Here is an 18,786-nt window from a genome sequence, read left to right as displayed (position 1 = left end):
TACTCTATGGTACTGATGGAGAATTGTAATTTTTTTTCTCTCTTTTTTTCAGTCTTAGTATTTCTTTGAAGTTATTAGTTGCTATTTTACCATGATATTTTGTATGTATTTGACTTCTATGTAAATGCTGCTCCTAATGTTTTTAGTAAGCCCCTGATATAAAAGGGATGCAGAAAATAAATAAATAAATAGTAGTCGACAGACTAAGGGTAAAGTACTTGTAGATGAATCGAATGCACAGAGTGACTAGAGAGCTTAGATTTATTAACATTTTAAGTTACCACTGTCTTTGAGTATTGTCTGTCTATGAGTATTGAAGATATAAGTAGAATTATTGAGACACATTTACTTCCGGGTTTACTTGACATTGAAAATGTATTACTTTACTTTATGATTTCCTTTTAGGTATCAACTTATGTCAAATGCAAATTCAGTGAAATTCCATAGCTGCAAACCAAAGTATTACAGTAGGTGGACAAGACTCATTGGTAGGGAACACTTAAGTGTAGGCAAGAACACAAGGGTTTGCAGCAACCATTTCGTAAATGGAAAGCCAGGTGAAAGGCATCCACATCCATCCCTTGTCTTAAAAGGGTATACAACTATCATGGACTAGGAAGCAGAACAAACTAAAAGTTGTACCGACGTGAGCCCATCCAAGAAAAAAAACAGCAGATGACTTAGTCTGAGAAGGTTGACCATGACCACAGCTATATATCATGGCAAAATTCTAAACACAGTTATGTCTCTGCTGAGAAGACAACTTATTCAACTGCAGATTTACTGAGAGAACACAGTTATAGTCAAACAGATTTACAAAACTGTTCTAGAACTCTTGGGATTTCTAACTATTCGTGTGATGAAATTGTAGCTAAACTTAAAAAATTAAAATTTAGAACTCCAAAGGAAAGCTGAAGATATTGAAAGCAGATTTGAAGAGTATGAAACAAGACCATGGCAACATACTTGAGGTAGACAAACACTTCAGTATTGATAAAAGCAAAGATGATGACTCTTTAGTTAACTTACATACAGGTCTGCCATCTTATGGTGTTTTTTATGGTTATTGAATATATAGAAAAAAAGGCCAAAAAATATGAAATATTACATGGGAAAACAATCAGAATCTTTTAAACATTACCAAATATTTAATCTAAGTAAACTAGGACCAGACAGATCAATATCTATTTGCAATGAACCTTTGTTAACACTTATGAAGTTAAAGTTTAATTTGTTGGGAGAAGGTATATCATTTCACTTTGGTGTTTCTGTTAGTGTTGTTTCACAAATTTTATCAACATGGCTTCCTTTTTTATCTGCTGAATTGAAATCTCTTATTTATTGGCCTTCTCAGATGAAATATTTAAGTACTACCCCAAATATTTCCAGAAGTATAGACTTGTAAGGGCAATAATTGATTGCACAGAGGTCAAGGTAGAGAGGTCGTCACTTGCTAAGGCCAATGCTCAAATGTATTCATCCTACAGAAGTGTGCACACAGCAAAATGTCTTGTGAGGTGTAAACACCAGCTGACACTACTTCCTTCATGTCACCAATAGCTGGTGGGGCCATATCAGAAAAAGAATTGACAAGGAAGTCAGATATAATTTCCTTATTTGAACCTGGAGATATATGTATGGCAGATAATGGTTTTAATATTCAAGAGTTATTCATTCCAAAACAAGTGAAGTTAGTTATTCCTCCATTCAACAGGAGAGGGTCACAGTTTACAGCAGAACAAGCTAACAAAACTAAACCAGTGGCAAATGCTTGGATACATGTAGAGAGGGTAATAGGCTGCATAAATGAGCTTAGTTTCCTCACAGCTCGAGATATAGATATCCTTCACATGAAATGTATATAGTTCTGGAAGAATTACTTTCCTGAATCACTATCAACTGTAATTCTTTCAACAACAAAATTATCACTAACTCTAATAGTTTTCAGACAAAAGTCACTCCACCTAACAAGCATCTGACACTGAATTTGTGCATGATATGGATGATTTCTTTTGAGCCGAATGTTGCCTTCAGATGTATATTCTTAGACAAGAATCTTTCTGTTTTGCATATTCACTTATTGTAAGTTTTCTATGTGACCAAGGATTCTTTGTTTCTACAATCCCCTCACCACAACATTTACACGTGACCTCTCCCCATCTGATGTTGCTGCCATCAATGTGTTTTCAGAGTAGATAATTAACCCTACTTCAGAATATTTAAATTGTGAATAATTCTTTGTTTTTATGTTTTTTTTACATTCTTTTAATGCAACAGGTTCTTGTTGTAACTCCCATGATGTTGCCAGAGAGGTAAAAGGATCATCAACTTTTTTACACATTTGTATATCTTTGAGGCATTATTTATTCACCCCTTGCGTTGATTTCCCAAAGTTGACTTTTATATTGGTCTTTTGTGTTTGTCTGGATGAATGTACAAGATTCTTTGGTTGCTTCAATACTATCAAAACATTTCTTTTCTATGTTTTGAAATGATATCTCAGGTTCATTTCTTTTTAATTGCACTGCAATATCAGTACATGTTTCATTTAGTAATAAATATTGTAACCAAGCAAGTGACATGCATGCTACATACTGTAAAGTGTATGTCATTAGAGTATGGTCAGACTAATATGTGCAGCAAAGATTAATATGTAACTTTTCACTAATTTTGAACAGGTGTCTGGGGACAACTTAAGGCAGGCCATTGCCAGAAAATTGATGAAAAATAAAGCAAGTATAATTGTAAAAATTTCTCCATGATCATGAGGTCAAACACACAACCATGAAAATCATGACATGAACTGTTATTGCTATACTGTAAACATATTAGATGTGCCTCAACAAGGTAGCCAAGCAGGGAATTACTCACTGTTTTTTGTCTTTCAAGGCCATTCTCCCAACTTCCAACCACCACCACTTTTTAAGACAATGGTGGTTCCATAAAAGCCAGTCACTTTGTTTTCACCGTATTGTGAACATCTTGATGTTCAAATTTTATAAATGTTAACAACTTTTTAATTGATTTCCAGGCAACACTAGCAGATAATTGTTCTGTGGGAGAAAGAGTTGGTAAGTCAATTTCTGTTTGGGAGGGGAAAGGAGTTGTCGTTGTTGTGATTGATGTATGTGATGCCCAACAAATTTCCTCCATCCAGTGTATAGTTAGTTCTCAGCATATTTTTGATGTATAGACATTTTGTCACAGATAAGACACAGTATTCAGATGATACACCCCAATATATTTATTTGTTTAGCCAAATGAAAGATGGGTGATGTAGAGGCCTGTAAGTCAAGAGTATTTTATGATTGAATGAAGAAAGATATTGGAGAATAACAATTTTTACCAGAACCAATAAATAATATAAAAGAAAAAAAATGAGGTGAAGTAATAGCAATTAACTAGAGTATATATTCCATATTTTGTATTCACCTTGGCTTGTGCATGGTATTATGAACACAGCCCCCATGAAACGGTTAATAACTCATCATATTTTTGTTTTGTTTTGTAGACCTGTCACACAAGGCAGATGATGACCCAGAGGTAATTATTGCCATGTTTCCCAAAAATGAGATTATTTCTATGTGTGGAAAGTTTTCAGTTAACTTTAAAGTTAAAAGAAAAGATTAGACATTTCACATATATTTAAGAAGGTTTGTGCACATCAAGAGATAGACATACTAGTATGTACTTTAGTCAATATCACGGCAACGATACATTTTATGGTCTTTTCAACTAGGTGTCTGTCACAAAACTTCAACACCACAGGTTGGGAAGAGAGTGTTTTGATAAAACACCACCACAGGTAACAATAAAAACGTTTCTTCTTTAAGTTTAATGTCTGGTCATTCATCAGTAAAGATGAGTAATACTACATTTGTTCATCATTGAATGTTTTCGTAGGGATGGTTTTGAAGACGGGACAAGATGAATTATTTTGGTACCGTGTTGCCATTTTAACTTCAACTTTTCAGGCCCCAACAGGCACTGCCTGGAGGGGGCTATTACATAGGGTTCCATCTCTTCATTCATGTGTTACCCTCATATCTTTTGATTCAATTTTAGAAAAGATCGTGTGACAAGAACATGGAACACAACTTACAAAAAGCAGAAAATGGAACCAGGTAATGTGTGAGCTGGGTGTATCATTTTTGATGATTGCATGATGGCATGATTACATTGACATTATCAAAATGAAATAATTGCATTATGATAGTCATATTAAAAAATATAACATTATTTTGTTGATAAAGTTTATATTTTTGGGTCAAAACCTTTAAATGTGAAACCAACAGGCTTGGAAATTGGATGGGATGTTTGTATAGCTTTATAGATGAAGCATCATATGCCACACATTTTTGGTAAAAAGTTTTTTTTTTTTTAATATATAGCTCTACATCCTTAAAGGAATACCTTCTTCACAACATAGCAGCATGGGTTTCAATATCAATGGTGCAGAACACAAATACTTCTATTTGACAAAAATAATAATGACAAAATATCCAATTCAGTTACAACGCCAGTGGAAGACATAGTATGTTCCAGTATCTGCTTGTACATGTATGTGATAAAACCTGTTTATGATATTTTGTTCATAGAAAAATACAGAAAAGTATAATACTTGTATTTGATTGCATCTATTTGTTTAGATAAATCAAGTGATGACATCATGGAGTGGTCAAATATTAAAGGCCAGGTATATTTTTTTTCCCCAAAAGAGACGGTTATACAGTATCAAACAGACCAATTCGATTCTGTACATCTACACATACAAATTTAAGTGGAATAGGAGTGACTAGTTGGGTAAAATGAACAAATCATCAACATGTAAAACATGAAGTTACATCCTAAGTATCAGCCTCCCCCTGGATGAGGGAATGGTTCTATGTCATTTGGCTACTTCCATCTGTCCATGATATGTCATTTGTTAGATTTATTTAATTCATACCAGGCATACCATATACCGGTATGGTACATGTACATGTCACTCTGTTTTCCAATATATGCAAATTTGACCAAATGGCAGCCACAATTTTGTAGTCAAAAATCAATACTATTGCATAATTCAGAAATTATAATACGTAGAGACTCTATTAAAGTGTGTCTACCCTATATTACTAGTAGGCTACTCTATGACCACTGACTTGCAGGGCCAAGTATCAAAATAAAGTCATCAAAGACTCAAATCAAAACATCACATTTGTTTCCAGTTTACCGTTACAAAGTAATTTATGTCACTGTCATATTGATTCTTAGAACAATGATGACACCATGTACAGGTGTATATTCACTGGGGAATAATGTAAATTATCATGTATATAGCCAAAGCAAGTTTTCCCATTGTGCTCATGTTTCAGTGTCTATATATATCATTTTCTATTTTTTTTTTGGTCAGTGCACAGCTGTTCAAATATGTTTGTGAAAATGGCAATTATACAACTTATTCATACACTTGCAGATTAAGCTTTCAGTATGTTTTTATCAAGAATTATTAAAAATGAAGATTGAAGAATTGCTTACAAATGTCTATTCACTAATGTCTTTTTTTCATACATATCAAACATTTCTCTTCAGTAACATAGATGGAAGATGGAAGATGTTGAGGAGCATCTAGACGCCAGTATGTCTTGTAATAAGTGTAACACAGACATGAAAAAACAGCAATACCATGTCATACGGCACATTGCCGTGAAGGTTTATCTTCAGAAAAAACAATCACAGAAAGAAGGCTTTGCAGAAAAAGAAATAAGTCAAGGTTTGTGTTGTCTTTAAATCTTCTACAAGATTGAGCTATTCTAGTACTATACACAAGTATTAAAGAATTGTTTACAAATGTCTATTCACTAATGTCTTTTTTCATACATATCAAACATTTCTCTTCAATAAAATAGATGGAAGATGTTGAGAAGCATCTAGATACCATTATGTTTTATAATAAGTGTAACACGGACATGAAAAAATAGCAATACCATGTCAGACAGCACATTTCCATGGTTTATAATCATAAATATCAATTACAGAAAGAAGGTTTTGCAGAAATTCAAATAAGTCTAGAGGTTTGTATTGTCTTTAAATCTTCTACAAGATTGAAGTATTCTAGTACTATGCACAAAATCTTGATTCAAGTACTATTTTGAGGTCAATGCATACCTTACATGCAGCATTAGAACTGACATTGTAAATATAGTTCATTGCATGGTAGGGTTTTCTCAAACATTTTTCATAAGTACAATTAATTACATCATCAAATTGTTCACAAGTTGTATTCTAATATTGGAGTTAACCATTTGCAAGTGACAGTGAAGTACATGTAGTCAGTAAGCAGAAGTTGTATCTTACTGTGATTAACACTATTCAGCTGATGCAGTGCATTGAAACTGATGTGTAATCTTGGCTTTTTAGGTAACATGAACCAAATAATTTTATTGTTTTGCTAAGTTGATTTTCTCTTCAGTGTTTGGGTGACAAGAGTACCAAGAGGAATATGAATAAAGCTAAACAATATTGAAATAGAGCAGAGCAGGGCCAATATTAGTTTACAAGTTTTGTTTTCAAAAGAGAAATTCAAACTTGAATTGTTTTTATTTTCGAGCAATATTTGGAACAGACTGTTATCCAACGGGTAAAGTACAACTAACCAATTTTTAGCAAGTCTACAACTAAACACCACAAACCACAAACAGTCATTAGATTCATCAAACAGCAAATATGTTATAATTTAACGCCAATACAAAATTTAAAAAATAAATTATATTCTATTTACAGGCAGGAGGAGATAACCTTGTGAGTCACTTATACAAGAAATTCACTAAACGTCAGAAGCCAACAAGGCAAGTGAAGTTATATACTGTATTTATTCAAATTAGAAAATAAAGCTATCTATACACACTATCTAGTCATTGTTTCTATTCACTTTATCTATTCACTCTACATAGTCACTGTATCTATTCACTCTAGTCACTCTATCTAGTTACTCTATCTATTCACGTATACAGCAGCACTCCACACTGGCCATTGGTGATATCAGCTAGGGTATCCAAGTCAAAGTCTTGAATGGTCTGTTCTCTGATGTATGGCAATGCACGGGGTTCAAAGTCACTTCTATTTACACACACAGAGGGAGGATTTTGTAGACTATTTAACTTGCCTGTAACTTTTTGAATTTTTATTTGTTTATGGTTTGTGGTGTTTAGTTGTAGACTTGCTAAAAATTGGTTAGTTGTACTTTACCCGTTGGATAACTACTGATTACACGGCAAACACATACACAATCAAACAATTAAAAAATATGGAGAAAAGAATATTAAGAATGCTTGGGTACAGCCTGGCACACCCAAGTGTACCAGAAATACTGAAATTGTGGTGCCAGGTGTACCCATGCATTTTGTCAAGGTAAGAATAACTTACTTAACTATATCGATGTGATTGGCAAATTTCTATTCTAATATTATATTCTTAAATGCCAATTCCCATAAGTGCATCCTTAGAAGACTATTGTTACAGTAGCAGCTTTACCTCCATCTCTGAGATTAACAAATCTTTGCTTTGAGTAACTGAAAATTTAACTGTTTTACCTGAGAAAATTGATTATATCCCTCACAAAGTGTGAGTTCTTTATTGTTTATATTTTTCTAGTGGGCTTAAATGGAGTCAATCATTATGCATTTAAGATTAATTCCATTGTTGCTATAGTTACAAAATATTATAGTATCCAACTGACAGGTTTGCCTAGATAAATGTATATACAGTAGCATTGTACAACAAATTGCAGTTATGGGTAGAATATTAAGAACAAAGCTTATGATAGTTCATCATCAGAGTGGGACTCTACAGTTGTTATAGTGATGACTATGACAGCTTAGTTCATCATCAGAGTGGGACTTTACCGTTGCTATAGTGATGACTATGACAGCTTAGTTCATAATCAGAGTGGGACTCTACAGTTGCTATAGCGATGACTATGACAGCTTAGTTCATCATCAGAGTGGGACTTTACAGTTGCTATAGTGATGTCTATGCACCTACCATCATAAGAAATCATTGGAATATATTACAATCCAACTAGATAACACGTAGCATATTCAAGGAACTTCCAGTAGTTGCATACCTACAAGCACCCAACCTCAAAAATCTCCTTGTTAAAGCCAAAATCAACAATACAAAACACAACGTGAATACAGTTGGCACCACCACACCAAAGTGTCTATACGTACACTCTCTCTGGCAGCAAAGTTTCAGGGCTGATTTGAGGAAACACTATGAGAAATGTCTCTTTGCATCATTTCCGTAAAAAATTAAGTTAGCTATGTATGATGGGACTAATTGGCTTCAGCCTGGTGATTTTTGGTGATTGTACATACTCCAGAAGTAAGAAATTTCAGTAAAAGTTTGAAATTCTCCTCTCATGTGACACGCTTTGTGGTCGCTAAGAGTTTTGGCACTTTTTATTTGCATTATAGTAAAAATCACTCGGCCTAATTTACGAAAAAATTGGGAATAAAGATGATGTATGCAGTTGGCATGCACCATTACAGAGGTACATGTACTTCTTTGGGAAGTAATGTTTCTTGAATTCTGATCTAAAAAAAACATTTGTATATATATCCAAAAATTACAGAGAAACAAGAATTTTTGTTCAAAAATTTTGGCGGGAAAGTTTCTAGTCTTGAAGGGGTTAAGATTATGTGTACATTTATGAATGTCAATTTATATCTTGATATTATCCATTGGGCAGCCTCTTTGCTATGATTTTCTTCATGTCCCTAGCCACTACTTTGACTTGTCAAAAGATCCCTTTGTATGCACATCAGTTCCTTTTATGATACAATTCAATATGACCAGTCAGTGACTATTGTGTAATGATATTTTTGTGTTTTGAACCATTTCTTAGCGAAACAGTATTATTAGCCCCCAACGGACATAGTCCGGGGGGCTTCTACGTTGGGTCCCGTCCATCTGTCCATCCGTGGCCACCTGTAGCTCCAAGACGCATGGGCCAATTTCAACCAAACCTGGTACCAATGTCAGATACTGTCTATTGCTTATGCACGTCACTTCATTTTTTTCATTGTCATGGCAACACCAAAATGGCGGCCATATTTGTCATAAAAATTCACATTTTGGCCAATCACTCCTGAAGCTTAACAGATACAAACCCCATTCAAGTGTCTTTACCCGGGTTATCAATGATGACCTTTCTAATGGCACATTGACCTTTGACCTTGACTTTCATCTTCCAGGTCAAAAGGTCATAAAATTGTCAAAGTGCACATATATGTATGTATACCTCATCTGCATGGGCCAATTTCAACCAAACCTAGTCAAATGTCAGATACTGTCAGGCACATATGCATGTCACTTCATTTTTGTCATTGTCATGGCAACGGCAAAATGGTGGCCATATTTGTTGTAAAATTTCACATTTTGGCCATTCACTCCTGAAGCATAACAGATACAGAACCCAGTCAAGTGTCTTCATCAATGACCTCCTTTCTAATGGCACATTGACCTTTGACCTTCATCTTTAAGGTCGAAAGGTCATAAAATTGTCAAAGTGCACATATATGTATCCCTCATCTGCATGGGCCAATTTCAACCAAATGTAATACAAATGTCAGATACTGTCGTGTGCATATGCATGTCACTTCATTTTTGCTTTTGTCATGGCAACACAGCAAAATGGTGGTCATTTTTGTTGTAAAATTTCACATTTTGGCCATTCACTCCTGAAGGTTAACAGATACAGACTGCATTCAAGTGTTTTTCCCCAGGTTATCAAGGGTGACCTTTCTAATGGCACATTGACCTTTGACCTTGAACTGTATCTTCAAGGTCAAATAGCCATAAAATTGTCAGAGTGCACATACGTAACATGTAACCCTAATCTGTGAAGTCAATTTCAACCAAACCTAGTTCAAATGTCAGATGCTGTCATGCGGATATGTACATCACTTCATTTTTGTCATTGCCATGGCAATGGCAAAATGGCGGCCATTTTTGTTGTAAAAATTTGCCATTCACTCCTGAAGCTTAACAGATATAGACACCATTCATATTTCTTTACCCAGGTTATCAAGGGTGACCTTGCTAATAACACATTGACCTTTGACCTTGACTTTCATCTTCAAGGTCAAACAGCCATAAAATTGTCAAAGTGCACATACATTTGTGTAACCCTCATCTGCGTGGGCCAGTTTTAACCAAACATAGTACAATTGTCAGATGCTATCATGCAGATATGTACGTCACTTCATTTTTGTTGTTGTCATGGCAATGGCAAAATGGTGGCCATATTTATTGTAAAAATTGGCCATTGACTCCTGAAGCTTAACAGATACAGACCCCATTTTTTTTACCCTCTATGATGAACTTTCTACCGATGCATTGACCTTTGACCTTGACATTTATCTTCAAGGTCGGTTTCTTTTACACATTTCAAATCTTCTGAGATGGAAATCCAGAGTCTGGGGCCACATATGGCAAAAGTCCTGTTATTCACTTTGTTTTAAGATATTGGAATCAAGAGATTATGACAAACAGCTTGATCTTAGATTATGATTTGAGTTTTAAACCTTATCCATTATATTGGTAATGTAAGTTAGGGCCTTGTCATTCAGATCTTTACAAGTGAGTAAAATACTTTGTTGGGAGCTATGTCTTTGACAAAGACTTGTTATTTTTACTTGAACAATTTCCATTAAAAACTTTAAAGAAAAACAATGTACTATCATGATGTCAACTCATGTCATGATACAAATGAACATGACAGGGGCGTTCTCTGTTATTTTTTCATATCTGGAGAAATTTGTCAGACATACATGTACATCTATTAGTAAGTGGATCAATTTCAAATAATCTTGGTATGGGGCAATGCACTATTAGTAAATTGAGTAATGTAATGTTTATTCAGTGTGTTTTTGATGCCATGACGATTTTTAGCACATCTTTTTCTGTTGTTTCATGAACAGTGGAGATAATGAAGCTTATCAGAAACATGTGGTCAAACAAATGTGAGATTCAAACTAAGCCTCTGATGGTGTATTTATTTCACCTAAGTATATATTTCATGTTTTATTTTGTTTTCAACAGAAATACATGAACAACGTCCTCCTAACAAGAGACTGAATCGTTGGTCCACTGAAGAGAGGGTTGCTATTTGCGACTTTTTTGCAGTTCATCTTAGAACGTTTGAATGCCCTCGCCAAGAAGAAGCAAATCGTTGCAAAAAGAAATATCCTGTGCTCAGAGATAGAACCTGGAAAGAGATAAAGAACCAAGTGTGGAACAAAATCAACACATTAAAGAAGAAAAAATTGACATAATATGAGACTTATCATTTGAGATCAGTGTGTCTTCTGAAGCATGGACATATTTGTTCAAAAGTACTGAGAACAGTAAAGTTGAAACATTATTAAATATTACTTCATTAAACTCTAATTGGTGTTGTGTTTAGTCTGTATGTTTCCATTCATAGCATAGATAACAAAGGGACAGTAGTACAATAAGCACACAAGAAGATGACACACAATTAATCAGGACTGAGTAAAGATTGAAAAAAAGGTCTGTTTTGAGAGCTGAATGGAATGAGGTTGCAGAGTGAAGATGTCTAAGACTGAAGAAGAGTGTTCCAGGTTGATGGAGCAGCATGTACAATAAAACTATGGTTAAGTCAGCAGTCATTTCAAAGAATTGCCCCTGATACCTTCCCATTCACCTTTAAATAGGTTTATGTTAGATTGTAGTTTTAATACTTGTCCCATAGAATGAAAATAAATGATCCATATTGCCTAGTGGTTCAAAAGGCAAGGTAAAGGATGTTATGAGACACATACATATCTAGTGTAACTAGCATAATGAGGACAGCATGCACACATCCAGTCATATGGTGTAACTATCAAAGTGATGACATCACACACAATTGCACCTGGTGTAACTATCAAAGTGATGGCATCACACACACAATTCCATCTGATGTAACTGTCAAAGTGATGGCATCACACACACAATTCCATCTGATGTAACTATCAAAGTGATGGCATCACACACACAATTCCATCTGATGTAACTATCAAAGTGATGGCATCACACACACAATTCCATCTGATGTAACTATCAAAGTGATGACATCACACACAATTGCACCTGGTGTAACTATCAAAGTGATGGCATCACACACACAATTCCATCTGATGTAACTGTCAAAGTGATGGCATCACACACACAATTCCATCTGATGTAACTATCAAAGTGATGGCATCACACACACAATTCCATCTGATGTAACTATCAAAGTGATGGCATCACACACACAATTCCATCTGATGTAACTATCAAAGTGATGGCATCACACACACAATTCCATCTGATGTAACTATCAAAGTGATGGCATCACACACTTACACCTGGTATAATTACTTTGATATCAAAGTGATGTCATCACACGCACACACCTGGTATAATTAACTATCAAAGTGAGGGCATCACACACTTACACCTGGTATAATTACTTTGATATCAAAGTGATGTCATCACACACACACACCTGGTATAATTAACTATCAAAGTGAGGGCATCACACACTTACACCTGGTATAATTACTTTGATATCAAAGTGATGTCATCACACACACACACCTGGTATAATTAACTATCAAAGTGAGGGCATCACACACTTACACCTGGTATAATTACTTTGATATCAAAGTGAGGGCATCACACACTTACACCTGGTATAATTAACTATCAAAGTGAGGGCATTACACATACTTATACCAATTGTGACTATCAAAGTGAGGGCATGACACACATTTCCATCTGGTGTAACTATCATAGTGAGTGTATCACACACAGTTATACCTGGTGTAACCATCAAAGCAAGGGCATCATAAACAGTTCACTGGTGTAATAAGTAAACACTCGGTGTAGGGGGGGGGGGGGGCAATTGCCAGTTTCAAGATATTAATTGTTAACAAGCTTGTAGCTTCCAGTTGCTATAGCAACAAGCTACAGCAGCAGTCATTGTTTTGTGTGTGTATGTATATATGTATGTATGTATGTATGTATGTGTGTTCATATTCACTGGGTGTTCTCAGAAGCCATTGGATTTATCAGCTTGCAATTTTTACACAATGCTTTCTTAGCCACACTTTATATTTAGTAATGTAAAAGAACTCCAAAGAATGGTACCAAGTCATTAAAAGTGCTTAAGGATATCAGTCATGAGGTAGGAGAGGAACTGATCATTGAAAATCCAACATTTACTCGTCTTTATGGGATTAAAATAACGTAATTTAAAACTTCTTGCTAAAAATCATATAATGGCTTTAATAATGTTATTGGTTTCACTGTGATGGTAAAACTTGTATTAGCCCACACTTGCCCTCACTTGGATGATTGAGAACAATTCGACACACACACTGTTACATGGATGGGAAAACTAGTTTTTTTTTGTGAGGGCCCCACAGGCTGGTCAATGGTATGGTTTTTGAGAGGCCTGGAAAACAGGGAATTTAGAAAGATAGAACTTAAAGCTGCCGTGTGTAGATAGATGAGGGACCAATCAATTATATTTTTGTGGTTTTACCTCTTAAAGCCTAGTATTTCATGGTGTCGTCACTACGTATAGTTGCAACTAGTGCTATCACTACGTCGGCACCACACGTATGTGTGTGTGTGTGTGTGACAAATTGTTTAATCAAGGTTTTTAAATAGTTTTTATATAAAATTTTAACTGATGACCTAGCCTTAACCACATTGTTACAGAAGAAGTTGATCACAGTAAAGGACTGGGAGCAAGGAAACTAAAAGAACCACAGATTTATCAAGCTCTTGATCCAGGGAATACTGTCTCATTGTAAATAATAATTTATCACATCTTTTTTATTGTGTGTTAGAAGTATGTTTTCAAAGAAATTGACACAAATAGGTGTCTGCAATGGGTATGAAATGGCTAGGTTTTGATATTTGACCCCAAAGGTCAAGGTCAACAGTACTTCAGTCAAGGTGTCAGAGAAAAGCTTGGCCCCGATTTTACTGGAGTAGACACTACATGTACTTGAATGCAGTCTCTGCATTTGTAATGTGTAATTTACATCATGCATGTAATACGGAATGGTTTTTGCAAACATTTCATGAATGTTTATTTATTTTCTTATCCATCTCTGTCTCTACCCTTACAATACACAATGATTTTGCTAGTTGCTTAGGGTGTGTGGTCTTCTTGCTAGGCAGATACGTAACATTTTGTCTTGGGACAATATCCCAACTAGAGACTGAAAGCAAAATCCCTTCCAAATATCAAAATACTCTTCCTGTTAGTCTTTGTCTTTGTCACCAACGGATACACAGACATGCGAAAATAAATCTTCCCTAAAGTTTTTAAGTTTAAATCACCCACACATTGAGACAGACAGACAAGACTCTTCATGAGGTCTCTCTCATGTCTATAACTTCAATGAAACTATTTTAGTTCAGCTGTGCTAAAAATAATGTTTCCAAGCAACCTCGAACAGAGGTTAGTTAATCTTGGTGCCATTGACAGCATAGGTGCAAAATATCAGATAACAGATTTCACAATTTCAAAATATCAATAAAACAATTAATATTTCATATTAGCCTAAGACTGGAAGCATTTTCTAATACAAAGTCCCCAACATAAACCCCTGCTTTTGGAAAACCACATGCCTCGTCACCTGTAATGTCAAATTTTACGATATCTACACTTTGTTGATAATGAAACCCTACCCACTGATCAAAATGGCCTTAACTTTGACAAACTACAGAAAATAAAACCCACAGCCCAAAGTGATGACATTAGATTTGACAGAGATTTGCAGCATGCACCAGCTTTAACAGAAACTAAATCAAAATGTCAATTACACATGCATAGGAAAGATACAAAGTACATTTATGGAACATGTAAGGTTAGGATGTGTCCAGTACCCTGTTTCCAATGATATCACTATATGAATGATTACCTGTACAATGATCCAGATGTGCAGGTATAGAATTAGCTGGGGAAAAGGAAGAAACTGTAGAGTAGGATAATTGCAGGAAAAACACAGCAGTGATGAGTAAAATAAACTTATTCATTGTTTTGGATGGATTTTATCTTAAAAATGCAGTGAGTAAGAATAATAATCAATACTACAATTTGCATAATAATATAATTTGCATAACAATGCCCTTGCATTATACACTGTAACATCTTAACTTTACATGCACCACATTTAAGTTGGGTCAGTTGTCATAGAAACAAAGTCCTAAGCATATAAAAGTTATAATGTCTTGACAAGTAAGTCTCTAAACTTTATTTAGGCCCTAGGTGCTATATAGGGCCACCTATATAGGAAGTAAAGGGTTAAGTGGTTCATATCCACACACACATCCACTCATCATACACAGACAGACATTTCACCATAGTCATAGCACAGCTGACCCTCAGTTCAGTTGTGCTAAAAAAAGGCAAGTGCTCTAATTTGTATACTATCACTAGGGTAACTTTTAGAGATTTTTGATGAGCAGCACCATACAAACACACTTCAGATGGCCATTTCGTCCTGTTTCCATAGGGACACACACAAGACTTTTATTCACTTGGGTAGATGTGATCAAAGCAAAAAAATGTGAATTCACTCTTGCAAACTCTTTCTCATTGTCCATGCGGAAAATGTAATATTTGCAAACACACATCGCATAAAGTCCGGTTGCGAAATGTGGTCAAATATGTTTGTGAGGGAATTTACCAATTACAGCAGGTATGTTAGCATATTTGAACAAGCCCTAGAAGTGATATGATCATTCGAAATAGACGGTCACCAAATTTTATATTGCAAAACATATGAAAGATTTCGGTGACAAGACAGACAGCAACATTTTTGGTAGATAGTTAGGTGTAGTATGTGCATTACAGGTTGTATTACGTAGTTTACTCTAAATATACTAGTTTTTACTGGTTTTGTAATTTTTCTAACAAAGTTTAATTGTTTCATAATTATATTTTAACTGTTCTTGCATGTTGTTCATGTTTTCCTTCCGTAAGGAAGGAGATGTATTAGGGGGCAAAAAGTCTGTGTGTGTCTGCATCACCATTTTCTAAATAGTATGTTAATTTCTTTAAAGTTGTGCATATATTTCATGAAATAAGCTATCTTAATAAAGTGAATCTTTAAAGTGTTATGTTTAAGTCATGACATTCACAAGCCATTAACGGTCTAAGTGCAACAAACCCGCGGGCTTGCCTGACGAAAACGGGTGTCATAAAAGTTGTTTGCATCTCTAAAGCTGTTTGTAGTGTTACTTATAATAGCCTAATAAATTGATAACAACTGATATAAGACGGAGATAAGGTTTGCCTCAATTGACCCACTCCTTAGAAATGATCTTACGCTGTGAACTACACTGTTTACTTGTGTTATGTAAGAGCCCATCATCACATGTGTAAATATTGGTACTCTTTGATAACAAGTGGACTTGCTTCTTTAATGGCTTGTCCCAGTAATGGTATGGCGTAACTAACAACACCAAGTATGTTGCTCATTTTTTTCTTTAAGACCACCTCACCCAGTTGGTGTATTTGGTCAGGGTACAAAATTTGGCAAGTACTGATGCATGTGAATGACAAGGAAACTAACACTTCCTACATTTCAGGTTCAGAGCTTAGATAGGAGGGTGTGGGATAGGGAGGAGGGATGGGGAGGAAAGGCATGCATGTTTTTTTTGTGTATTGAATGCTGTATGCAAGATTATGCTTACACTAAACGCTCAAAGAAATCATTGCTTACAGAGATTCGCCGTTCTATATCTAAATCATTTGTTCAGTAAGAAAGAGAAGGCAAAAGCAAGAATGAAGGCACTGGTCTCAGTTAGCAAAGCCCGAGCTACACAGGAAACTCTAATATAGCAATATTTACTCCATGTGACAGCGCCTCTGAATGAGTGGATTTTTGTGTGTGTGAAAAATTGTTTAATCTGATGACTTCTTCAAATTTTTCATAAAGTTTTTATATAAAATATTAACCGATGCCCTTGCCTTAACCACTACATTAGAGACGCAACTGCAGCACTTTGTTACTGAAGAAGTTGATCACAGTAAAGGACTGAGAGCAAGGAAACTGAAAAGAACCAGATTTAGCTAGCTCTTGATAAAGAGAATACTATATTATCGCAAGTAATAATTGTAGAATACGTTTTTATTGTATGTTTGAAGTAAACATGTTTTGAAAGAAGTTGACAACAAATAAGCACAAAAACGTGTCTGCTATGGCTATGAAATGGCTTGGTTTTCATATTTGACACCAAAGGGTCAAATATGAAAAGTACGTAAGTCAAAAGTACGTAAGTCAAGGTGTTGGAAGAAAGCTTTGCCCAGATAATATTGGAGTAGACACTACATGTACTTGAATGCAGTCTCTGCATTTGTAATGTGTAATTTACACCATACATGTAATACAGAATAGTTTTAATTTTGTAAGTGTTTATGTATTTGCTTATCCATCCTTGTCTCTAAAGACAAGACTCTTCATGAGGTCTCGTGTCTATATCAATGAAACTATTTTAGTTCAGTTGTGCTAAAAATCACATTTCCAAGCAACCTTGAATAGGTTAATTTCGATAGATTCCATGATTTCAAAATATCAATAAAACAATAACATTTCATTTTAGCCTGAGACTGGATGTATTTTCTCATACAAAGTCCCAACAAAAACCAAGGCTATTGGTCTTGGGAGTTTTATCGGTCCATATGCACACACACATCCACTCATACATACACACACAGGCAGACATTTCACTTATAGCACATCTGACCCTCGGTTCAGTTTAGCTAAAAACAGACAAGTGCCCTAGGTGTATACTAGGTTAACTGGAAGATGTTTGATGAGCAGCAACATACTAACACACTTCAGATGGCCATTTCATCCTGTTTCCAAAGGGATATGCACCTGAATTTCATATCACTTGGATAGATGTGATCAGTTAAAAAAATGTGAATTCACTCTAATTTTCTCATTGTACGTGCAGAAACTGTAAACCTTTAAATTTCATTTTTAAAATGCTAGAGTACCTCTATTTACTTTGGATCTCTGGGTGAATTTATTTTGACAATTAGCCTTGTAAATGTGGTATTTTAACCTTTGACACTGGAAGTTAACACACATTATCAGCTTTAGAAATTTCAACACGAGTACTTACTTAGCAAAGTTTGTATCTATACCCCACATAGGTTATTTCTAGTACAATTGTGCATTAGGGTTCAAGTATATTTTATATGAATAATATTTATATTTAGCATATTATGCTGTTGATTTCCATATTAACATTTAAGTATCTTAACTTTGAATGTCCAAAATAGTGTAGAACAATTACTAGATAAAAGGAAGTAAATATTTGGCTTTCAGCTCTAGTGTGCACACATACACTGATTGTTTGTGTTAACTTCTAGGGTCAAAGGTTAAAATACCACATTTACAAGGCTAATTGTCAAAATAATGCCAGACACATAAATGTCACACACACACACACACACAGACAGACAGACACTTTACCATAAATATGTTGCACAGACAGATTCGCCACTAATGTCATACACAGACACCTTACCATAAATATGTTGCAAACAGACGATTTACCATGTCACACAGACATTTTACCATAAATATGTTGCAAACAGAGACAATTTACCATGTCAAACAGACTTTCCCATAACTGTATCGCACACACCAGACACTTTACCATAAATATGTTGCACACAGATGGACAAATTACCATACATTTCAGACATTTTACCAC

This window comes from Glandiceps talaboti, chromosome 6, assembly GCF_964340395.1.
Source record: "Glandiceps talaboti chromosome 6, keGlaTala1.1, whole genome shotgun sequence".
NCBI classification, from domain to species: Eukaryota; Metazoa; Hemichordata; class Enteropneusta; family Spengelidae; genus Glandiceps; species Glandiceps talaboti.
This window is presented reverse-complemented; position numbering follows the sequence as displayed.